Raw genomic sequence first — 12,208 nt, 5'->3', positions numbered from 1 at the left:
CCAGAATCTCTTTGAGTTTTCTGCCAGATTTCGAGACAGTGGAAATTATTAAAAGCATCTCGCATTGAAGTATGCGCTATATTTCGAACTTCTGTAAAACTTTGCCAATCTTGAGGATTTTGCGTTCTTTTAAATTTGGAATGCTTTTTTCATTGCTTAAGCAACAACAATCTGACCCGTTTTGTGTACCATGGCGGATCAGTACCATCACTTATTAGTTTATGTGGTATATAACTCTCAATTGCTGTCGATACTATCTCTTTGAAAACATTCCACAACTTTTCTACACTTATATCATCAGATTGGAAGGAGTGAAGACTATCTCTTAAAAAGGCGTTAAGAGCGTTTTTATCAGCCTTTTTAAATAGATATACTTTGCGTTTCTTTTTGATGGTTATAGGTGTTACGGCATTCAGCCTAGCAGCAACTGCCTTATGGCCGCTACTCCCTGTATTCGTCACAATACTCAATATTTGTCCAGGATTATTTGTTGCGAAAAGGTAAAGTATGCTTTCGCAACCATTTACGCTTGGAGTGGGCTCATGAACTAATTGTTCAAAATAATTTTCTGAGAAAGCATTCAGTACAATTTCGGATGATGTTTTATGCCAGCCGCCAGCTTTAAACGTATAATTTTTCCAGCATATCGAGGGTAGATTGAAGTCACCACCGACTATAATTGTATGAGCGGGGAACTTATTTGAAATGAGACTGAAGTTTTCTTTGAACTGTTCAGAAACTATATCTTCTTGGTTGGGGGGTCGGTAAAACGATCCAATTCATAGTTTAGTCCGATTATCAGGTATGACCTGTACCCATACTATTTCACACGAACTATCTACTTCAATTTCGCCACAAGGCAAACTACGTTTGACAGCAATAAATACTCCACTACCAACTGTATTTAATCTATCCTTTCTGAACACTGTGAGGTTGTTTGAAAAATATTCGGTTGAACTTATTTCCGGCTTTAGCCAGCTCTCTGTAACTACAACTATTTTGGCTTCAGTGCTTTCTATTAGGGCGTGGAGCTCTGGTTCTTTCCCAACACAGCTACGACAATATACAACTACAATAGCAATCGTTTCTAGAACTACCTTATTGTGTTTTACCTGCCCCCTTTTAGACGGACGTCCTTTCTGTGGTTTCCTGGGACCCTCTAACCTAAAAAACCATCCAGTCCCTTCCACACAGCCCCCGTTACCCGTGTAGCCGCCTTATGTGTGTAGTGGACTCCTGACCTATTAAGCGGAACCCGGAAACCCACCACCCGATCCCGCAAGTCAAGGAATCTGCAGCCTACACGGTCACAGAACCGCCTGATCCTCTGATTCAGACCCTCCACTCGGCTCTGCGCCAAAGGTCCACAGTCGGTTCTACGGACGATGCTGCAGATGATGAGCTACGCCTTAATCTCGGAAGCAAGACTGGCAGTCTTTACCAATTCCGCTAGCCGCCCAAAACCAGACAGAATCTGCTCCGATCCAAAGCGACACTTGTCATTAGTACCGACATGAACCACCAGCTGCAGCTGGCTGCACCCTGTACTGTTCATGGCATCCGGAAGCACCCTTTCCACATCCAGAATGACTCCCCCTGTAATGCACACGGAGTGCACACTGGCTTCCTTCCCCTCCTTGGCAGCCATGTTCCTAAGGGGCCTCATTACGCCCCTAACGTTGGAGCTCCCAACTACCAGCAAATCCACCCTCTATGAATGCCCAGACCTTGTGGACCGAGAAGCTTCCTCTGGAACACAGTGGACGAATTGCATCTGGCTCATAGACATGGTCAGCCACAGATAACGCCCGAAACCTGTTAGTCAAACGAACTGGGGAGGCCCTACGATCGGCCCCTCGGAAAGTTTTTCGCTGCCTGCCAGACTTTGGAATGATCTCCCACTCGCCCACGGGTGAGGGGTCAACCTAGGTGCAGGCAATACCCGGGGTGGTCACAACAGTGCACCAATCGGAGGAAACGTGGGACGTGCTTGACATCCCTCGAATCCCCATGTCTGACCAACCACAGTGACGCCTCTTGGCAGCAGCCTCAAGCTGTGTGACAGAAGCCAAAGGAGCCTGGAGCTGTGAGCGAAGGGTCGCCAACTCAGCTTGCATCTGTACACAACAATCACAGTTCCTATCCATTACTGCAGTCGCTCCTGTTTGAAGCTCGTAAAACTATGTAACTAGCGGTGCGCTCTCGCTGACGGTATAACCGACACTCTTTTGCGCAACCACGTCATTCCAACTCTTCAACAGCGTGAATGTGTGGATAGGATCATTTTTCTACAAGATGGCGCACCTCAACACATTGCAAATCCAGTTAAGCAGCTGCTGAGGTGCCATTTCGGAAATGCTAGAATTATCAGCCGCCATTTCCCTACAGCCTGGCCATCCCGGTCACCTGATCTTAATCCGTATGACTTCTGGCTGTGGGTCTATCTGAAAGACGTTGTGTTCAATGTTCCGACTGCAAACTTAGCTGCATCGAAGGCACGCATTGCGCAACACATTCTGAACGTGACCCCCGGAAATACTTCGATCAGTTTTGGAACATGCTGTTTCTCGATTTCAACTTGTTGCAGAAAATGGTGGACAGCATACTGTACATGTTTTGCGCCAGTCACACGGAAATTAATAATCCAATTTGATTTTGATTGATGCTTTTTATGCTGTTTTGGCCTCAGGACAACTAAAAACCGATGTGATTGACGCTTTTTATGCGGTTTTTTGCCTCAGGACAATTAAAAACCGATGTGAGAGATGCTTTTTATGCGTTTTTTGGCCTCTGGACAATTAAAAATCGATTTTTCCCATCCGATGTGATATGACCTTGCCGTGGTGGATGGGCTTACGTAACTAACAGTATCACACCTGTACACCCTTGCACACTGATTAGTACAGTTTGTTTAGCGTCAAATGTACACCTTAGGCATTGTTGTATGATTCATTTGTCACTTGTGGTCGACCACTATTAAATTATGATGCATACAGCGCCACCTATTGCTACATTTTGTAATTATTTATGTTTCCTCTGCCATACGTTTTCCCCCTTCTCCGACAATATTCCGTTGCAATTTGACGTCATTCTGACCATAATTCTATAGTGGTTTGAAAGTTTAGCTTTAATTATAATCACCCTGTAGCGTTTACCATATCCACGTGTAGTAGGGGCTCATTAAAAGATAAACTACGTTCTGGGGGCGTGACAGACAGGAAGAGTGGAGTAGACCTGTGAGTGAAGGCAGGTCGCCAGATGGTGGTCATGGACTTCCCTCCTTCATAGGTCTGCATACTGAAGAGTACGCAGGTGATTCCGCACTCTACCTACTCCAATATGTCACAAGAAGTGACTATGGGGTGTTTCACAAAGTTATACCGATGCTCCGCAGCACGCCGTATGAATCACTGGCGATAAACTGAGCAGACACATCCAGAGATGTTTATTCTCCACTAACTGTATTAACACTACAAGGATGCAGGTATGAGTTCCTGATAATAGTAAAGCAAGAAACGCATATGGAGTCATTCTACTTAAATATCTGCATACTGTTCTACTCTGCTAGAGGGGGGATTGCATCTTGGACATTCTGTACGACAGTTGTAGCCGCGCGGGATTAGCCAAGCGGTCCGAGGCGCTGCAGTCATGGACTATGCGGCTGGTCCCGGCGGAGGTTCGAGTCCTCCCTCGGGCATGGATGTGTGTGTTTGTCCTTAGGATAATTTAGGTTAAGTAGTGTGTAAACTTAGGGACTGATGACCTTAGCCGTTAAGTCCCATAAGATTTCACACACATTTGAACATATTTGAACGACAGTTGTAACTAACTCTCTTACGGGAAAGGAACTTCCCCCACCATGAACACTCCTCGCTCTTCAGTTTACAGACTATATCACTCCAGTTTTTCCTGTACATTTCTCCTATGGGATCAGACAAAATAATCTCGTTGAGCTCGTGTTTGTATTGTGGAGTTATTTACAGTTTATTAAGTGAATACTTATTTGCACTCGTTAAAAGAGCTACTATGTAAGAAAGCTCAACAGCTGCAGATGTCCACTGTCTACCACACTGAAGAACCTGCCCCAAATGTAAAATGCTGTCAATTTGTATTCGAGAACATCTACTTCATTCTCTCCACTACCACTGGGTGGAATACTTTCCACAGCATCAGTGGTATGAGATGCATCACCACAGCCTCATCTCTCCCAACATCTCAAGATTCCCAGTGGCTTAAACTGGCTCCCTCTGCAACAGCTTTGCATCACCTGGGTGTAACGGAACTTCCGATATTTCCGCACAAGGGAGATTACTGTTCTAGATTTCAATATGATCAACCCAATTCCGTCACACATATTCACATGGACCTTCGTTTATATCCTGTGGATGTCTGCTAAGTGACTCCAATGAGTGCAGCCAACTCCAGAAGTGCCAGCAGTTCCTGGCAGTCTACCAGTAACACAGTTAATAGCGACAGAAGTGAACTAACTTCCTGGTCATTCATTATTTCACCGGCAAGTAACTACAGCACATTCACACGGTTTTACAATATGCTGACAACGACAGAGGACAGCAAGTCGTCACATTCATCAAACCAACCCCTTTCGGACTGAAGCTACACAGGTCACTGACAACGTCTCACTTACACATGAAACAGTTCTCATTCACTGTTTATAAGAGCTGTAATAGGATGACCGGAGCGGGTGATGTGGTCGCGGTTGTAGGGCATGGCTGAGTAGAAGAAGGTGGCTGTTTTTAGCAATCTTCGTCTTTATTGTTGGTTCTCCCAATACATTTTCCGGTAGCTCAGCCCCACCACTCGTCTCGTGGTGGAGATGGGCTGATGCACGCAGTCCAGGGAACGCAACGCCGCGCTCGGTCAGCCACTGCGCAGGCGGTAGGAGGTTAGCAGCATGAGGCCCGGCCCAGCTTGCAGACGTGGCGGCTCGTGACGACGCAGGGAGTCGCCAGTGCAGCAGCGGGCAACGCCCTCCGCCGGCCAGCCCTCAGGGACAGCGTCACTGATGATGACGACGTGACAGCGACCGAATGCCCAATCGGTCGAACCGACTGCCGACGCCCACCTCTGATGCCCTTAAATAGTGCAGGCAGCTGCTGAATCCGCCGGTTACACGGCGGCGTATTTATTAGAAGGTTCTCGATTAATTGGCTAACGCAACTGCGCCACACGCGGCCCGCGCCTGCATAATTCTGCTAATGCTGCGTTCTGATGGCTGCCGTGCACGTACACACATACCAATGCTCATTGCAAAACGGTGTCACCTGCATAATGCGCTGGCCGGCCTTCGGCCGCCATTTGCCGTGAGGCTGGCGCATCACGCACTGAAATGCACTAATTCGCAGTTTTGCACCGTATTTCCTAAAAATAACCCCTTGTCCTCTACAGAGCGTATTTTCCACAAAATGTCATTAACAATTACAAATAAATGCTCCCATAATAAACTGAAAATAACTCCACTTTATAAACATGAGTCCAATGAAATCGTTTGTACTGAGCGATGTGATCCAGTGGTTAGCACTCTGGACTCACATTTGGGAGGACAGCGGTTGAAACCCGAGTCCGGCCACCCTGATTTAGATCTTCCAGGATTTCCCCAAATCGCTACTGGCAAATGCCGGGATGGTTAATGAGAAAGGATACAATCGACTTCCTTCCCCCATCTTTCCGCGATCCGATTGGATCAATGACCTCACTATTTGGTCCCTTCCTCCAAATCAACCAACCAACCCAAAACACAAAGTACCACTTAAAGAAGATAAACTGCACCTTGATGTGGTAAACACGTTTAATATTTGTTCTTAACCCACTTCACATAATGATAAACATTAATTTTATACCTTTAAAACACTATTTTTAATACGTGATTATTTCGTTACACTGCAGAAACTTTTAAGTCCTAGGAGGGGAAAGTGACTAGGACCTTTCTTGTAGGAAATTTAATACAGTATAATTTTTTTTACTGAGAAACAGTTTCGCTAGATGCCGCTGCTTTCGACATGTTGTAGAAAACGTAAAAAGCAGCCTCAACAATACTCCATCCCCACCACCCACGACCAGGCTCTCAGCACACTAGTCGGGATCTTTAGTACAGTTCACAGCTCTCCCTACTACCACTGTAGTTCCTTCTCTAGATTGTCGCACAGATGACAAAATGGTAGATATCGAAATAGACGAATGAAAAATAGAGAAACAATTAAAATCGCTCAAAAGAGGAAAGGCCGCTGGACCTGATGGGATACCAGTTCGATTTTACATGGAGTACGCGAAGGAACTTCCCCCCCTTCTTGCAGCGGTGTACCGTAGGTCTCCAGAGGAGCGTAGCGTTCCAAAGGATTGGAAAAGGGCACAGGTCATCCCAGTTTTCAAGAAGGGACGTCGAACAGATGTGCAGAACTATAGACCTATATCTCTAAGGTCGACCAGTTGTAGAATTTTTGAACACGTATTATGTTCGAGTATAATGACTTTTCTGGAGACCAGAAATCTACTCTGTAGGAATCAGCATGGGTTTCGAAAAAGACGATCGTGTGAAACCCAGCTCGCGCTATTCGTCCACGAGACTCAGAGGGCCATAGACACGGGTTCCCAGGTAGATGCCGTGTTTCTTGACTTCCGCAAGGCGTTTGATACAGTTCCCCACAGTCGTTTAATGAACAAAGTAAGAGCATATGGCCTATCAGACCAATTGTGTGGTTGGATTGAAGAGTTCCTAGACAACAGAACGCAGCATGTCATTCTCAATGGAGAGAAGTCTTCCGAAGTAAGAGTGATTTCAGGTGCACCGCAGGGGAGTGTCGTAGGACCGTTGCTATTAACAATATGCATAAATGACCTTGTGGATAACATCGGAAGTTCACTGAGGCTTTTTGCGGATGATGCTGTGGTACATCGAGAGGTTGTAACAATGGAAATTGTACTGAAATGCAGGAGGATCTGCAGCGAATTGACGCATGGTGCAGGGAATGGCAATTGAATCTCAATGTAGACAAGTGTAATGTGCTGCGAATACATAGAAAGAAAGATCCATTATCATTTAGCTACAATATAGCAGGTCAGCAACTGGAAGCAGTTAATTCCATAAATTATCTGGGAGTAAGATTTGGAGTGATTTAAAATGGAATGATCATATAAAGTTGATCGTCGGTAAAGCAGATGCCAGAGTGAGTTTCATTGGAAGAATCCTAAGGAAATGCAATCCGAAAACAAAGGAAGTAGGTTACAATACGCTTGTTCGCCCACTGCTTGAATACTGCTCAGCAGTGTGGGATCCGTACCAAATACGGTTGATAGAAGAAATAGAGAAGATCCAACGGAGCGCAGCGCGCTTCGTTACAGGATCATTTAGTAATCGCGAAAGCGTTACGGAGATGATAAACTCCAGTGGAAGACTCTGCAGGAGAGATGCTCACTAGCTCGGTACGGGCTTTTGTTGAAGTTTCGAGAACATACCTTCACCGAGGAGTCAAGCAGTATATTGCTCCCTCCTACGTATATCTCGCGAAGAGACCACGAGGATAAAATCAGAGAGATTAGAGCCCACACAGAGGCATGGTGCAGGGAATGGCAATTGAATCTCAATGTAGACAAGTGACAGGGAGGGAAAGGCTGTTTACAATTTGTATAGAAACCAAATGGCAGTTATAAGAGTTGAGGGGCATGAAAGGGAAGCAGTGGTTGGGAAGGGAGAGAGACAGGGTTGTAGCCTCTCCCCGATGTTATTCAATCTGTATATTGAGCAAGCCGTGAAGGAAACAAAAGAAAAATTCGGAGTAGGTATTAAAATCCACGGAGAAGAAATAAAAACTTTGAGGTTCGCCGATGACATTGTAATTCTGTCAGAGACAGCAAAGGACTTGGAAGAGCAGTTGAACGGAATGGATAGTGTCTTGAAGGGAGGATATAAGATGAACATCAGCAAAAGCAAAACGAGGATAATGGAATGTAGTCGAATTAAGTCGGGTGATGTTGAGGGTATTAGATTAGGAAATTTGTTAACATCGAGTATAGATTTAAGTGTCAGGAAGTTGTTTCTGAAAGTAGTTGTACGGAGTGTAGCCATGTATGGGTATGGAAGTGAAACAAGAACGACAAATAGTTTAGACAAGAAGAGAATAGAAGCTATCGAAATGTGGTGCTACAGAAGAATGCTGAAGATTAGATGGGTAGATCACATAACTAATGAAGAGGTGTTGAATAGGATTGGGGTGAAGAGAAGTTTGTGGCATAACTTGACTAGAAGAAGGGATCGGTTGGTAGGACATGTTCTGAGACATCAAGGGATCACCAATTTAGTATTGGAGGGCAGCGTGGAGGGTAAAAATCGTAGAGGGAGACCAAGAGATAAATACACTAAACAGATTCAGAAGGATGTAGGTTGCAGTAGGTACTGGGAGATGAAGAGGTTTGCACAGGATAGAGTAGCATGGAGAGCTGCATCAAACCAGTCTCAGGACTGAAGACCACAACAACAACAACATATGTATAATAGCCCCCCCATGAACCATGGACCTTACCATTGGTGGGGAGGCTTGCGTGCCTCAGCGATACAGATAGCCGTATCGTGGGTGCAACCACAATGGAGAGGTATCTATTGAGAGGCCAGACAAACGTGTGGTTCCTGAAGAGCAGATTTTCAGTAGTTGCAGGGCAACAGTCTGGATGATTGACTGATCTGGCCTTGTAACACTAACCAAAACAGCCTTGCTGCTCTGGTATTGCGAACGGCTGAATGCAAGGGGAAACTACAGCTGTAATTTTACCCGAGGGCATTCAGGTTTACTGTATGATTAAAATATGATGGCGTCCTCTTGGGTAAAACATTCCGGAGGGAAAATAGTCCCCCATTCGAATCTCCGGGCGGGGACTACTCAAGAGGACGTCGTTTTCTGGAGAAAGAAAACTGGCGTTCTACGGATCGGAGCGTGGAATGTCAGATCCCTTAATCGGTCAGGTAGGTTAGAAAATTTAAAAAGGAAATGGATAGGTTCAAGTTAGATATAGTGGGAATTAGTGAAGTTCGGTGGCAGGAGGAACAAGACTTTTGGTCAGGTGAATGCAGGGTTATAAATACAAAATCAAACAGGGGTAATGACAACAAACAGCGTAGTGAACGCGTTATTGTGGCCAAGATAGACGCGAAGCCCACGCCTATTACAGTAGTACGTTTATCTGCCAACTAGCTCTGGGCTACTGTTCTGACCGCGAAGACCGCAGCGGCCCACCTGAGGGTGATGATGTCTGGCTCGCCGGGTGCGAGGCGGCGCTGGTAGGTGCGGCGGAACTGCATGTGGTCGACGACGTCGACCTCGCTCTTGAAGCAGATCTGCAGCGCCTGCGGCAGGCGCAGCGCGGGCCCCGCCCGCCGCCGGCCGCCCTTGGCCGCCTTCCCCACCGCCGCCTCCGCCGCCTCAGCGGGCGGCCCGAGCGCGGCCAGCGCCTCCACAACGCCCTGCGCCCGCGCGTCCGCCGCGCGCGCGCTGTCCGCCAGGAAGCTGTGGGCCGCCACACACCGACACGCCGCTCAGCTCTCGCTTCGTGTTTCGGGTCATTTTTAGACCCCGTCGCTCACGTAACTCCAAAAAAAACTTCACAGTTCTAAACATGGCTGTTACTCAGCATTCGTATACTACACAACGATACTGGGATAGGCATCCGTATTCAAATACAGATATGTAAACAGCCAGAATACGGCGCTGCGGTCGGCAACGCCTATATACACTACTGGCCATTAAAATTGCTACACCAAGAAGAAATGCAGATGATAAACACGTATTCATTGGACAAATATATTATACTGGAACTGACATGTGATTACATTTTCACGCAATTTGGGTGCATAGATCCTGAGAAATCGGAGCCCAGTACAACCACCTCTGGCCGTAATAATGGCCTCGATACGCCTGGGCTTGGATTGCGTGTACAGGTACAGCCGCCCATGAAGCTTCAACACTATACCACAGTTCATCGAGAGTAGTGACTGGCGTATTGTGACGAGCCAGTTTTTCCGCCACCATTGACCAGACGTTTTCAGTTGGTGAGAGATCTGGAGAATGTGCTGGCCAGAGCAGCAGTCGAACAATTTCTGTATCCAGAAAGGCACGTACAACATGCAGTCGTGCATTATCCTACTGAAATGTAGGGTTTCGCGGGGATCGAATGAAGGGTAGAGCCACAGGTCGTAACATATCTGAAATGTAACGTCCACTGTTCAAAGTGCCGTCAGTGCGAACAAGAGGTGACCGAGACGTGTAACCAATGGCCCCCCATACCATCACGACGGGTGATACGCCAGTATGGCGATGACGAATACGTGCTTCCAATGTGCGTTCACCGCGATGTCGCTAAACAGGGATGCGACCATCATGATGCTGTAAACAGAACCTGGATTCATCCGAAAAATGACGTTTTGCCATTCGTGCACTCAGGTTCGTCGTTGAGTACACCATCTCAGGCGCTCCTGTCTGTGATGCAGCGTCAAGGGTAACCGCAGCCATGGTCTCCGAGCTGATAGTCCATGCTGCTGCAAACGTCGTCGAACTGTTCGTGCAGATGGTTGTTGTCTTGCAAACGTCCCCATCTGCTGACTCAGTGATCGAGACGTGGCTGCACGATCCGTTACAGCCATGCGGATAAGATGCCTGTCATCTCGACTGCTAGTGATACGAGGCCGTTGGGAACCAGCACGGCGTTCCGTATTACCCTCCTGAACCCACCGATTCCATATTCTGCTAACAGTCATTTTATGTCGACCAACGCGAGCAGCAATGTCGCGATAAGATAAACCGCAATCGTGATGGGCTACAATCCGACCTTTACCAAAGTCGGAAACGTGGTGGTACACATTTCTCGTCCTTACACGAGGCATCACACCCACGTTTCACCAGGCAACGCCGGTCAACTGCTGTTTGTGTATGAGAAATCGGTAGGAAACTTTTCTCATGTCAGCACGTTGTAGGTGTCGCCACCGGCGCCAACCTTGTGTGAATTCTCTGAAAAGCTAATCATTTCCATATAACAGCATCTTCTTCCTGTTGTTTAAATTTCGCGTCTGTAGCACGTCATCTTTGTGGTGTAGCAATTTTAATAGCCGGTAGTGTAAGACAACAAGTGTCTGGCGCAGTTTTTAGATCAGTTACTGCTGCTACAATGGCAGGTTATCGAGATTTAAACAAGTTTGAACGTCGTGTTATAGTCTACGCACGAGTGATGCGACACAGCATCTCCGAGGTAGCGATGATTTTCCCGTACGACCATTTCACAAGTGTACTGTGAATAGCAGGAATCTGGTAAAACATCAAATCTTCGAAACCGCTGCGGCCGGAAAAAATCCCGCAAGAAGGGTACAACGACGACTGAAGAGAATCGTTCAACGTAACAGAAGTGTTACCCTTATGTAAATTGCTGAAGATTTCAATGCTGGGCCATCAACAAGTGTCAGCGTGTGAACCATTTAACGAAACATCATCAATATGCGCTTTCGGAACCGAAGTTCCTCTCGTGTAACCTTGAAGCGTGCACGACACGAAGCTTTACGCCTTGGCCGCGCGGAGTGGCAGCGCGGTTTGAGGTGCCATATCACGGATTGCTCGGCGGTTCCCGTCGGAGGTTCGAGTCCGCCCTCGGGCATGGGTGTGTGTGTTGTTCTTAGCATAAGTTAGTTTCAAGAGCGCGTAAGTCTAGGGACCGATGACTTCAGCAGTTTGGTCCCAAAGGAATACACACACATTTGAACGTTTTACACTTCGCCTGGGCCCGTCAACACCGACATTGGACTGTTGATGACTGGAAATATGTTGCCTGGTCGGACGAGTCTCGTTTCAAATTGTATCGAGCGGATGCACGTGTACTGGTATGGAGACATCGTCATGAATCCATGTACCCTGCATGCCAGCAGGGGATTGTTCGAGCTGGTGGAGGCTATGTGATGGCGTGGGGCGTGTGCAGTTGGAGTGATATGGGACCTCTGATACGTCTAGATACGAGTCTGACACCTGCATCCATTCAAGTCCATTGTGCATTCCGACGGACTTGGGCAATTCCAGACGGACAACGCGACACCCCACGCGTCCAGAATAGCTATAGAGTGTCTCCAGGAACACTCTTCTGAGTTTAAACACTTCCGATGGCCACCAAACTGCCAGGACATGAACATTATTGGGCATATCTTGGATACCTTGCAACGTGCTGT

Source organism: Schistocerca nitens, chromosome 1, assembly GCF_023898315.1.
Source record: "Schistocerca nitens isolate TAMUIC-IGC-003100 chromosome 1, iqSchNite1.1, whole genome shotgun sequence".
NCBI classification, from domain to species: Eukaryota; Metazoa; Arthropoda; class Insecta; order Orthoptera; family Acrididae; genus Schistocerca; species Schistocerca nitens.
Note: the sequence above shows the minus strand (reverse complement) of the source record.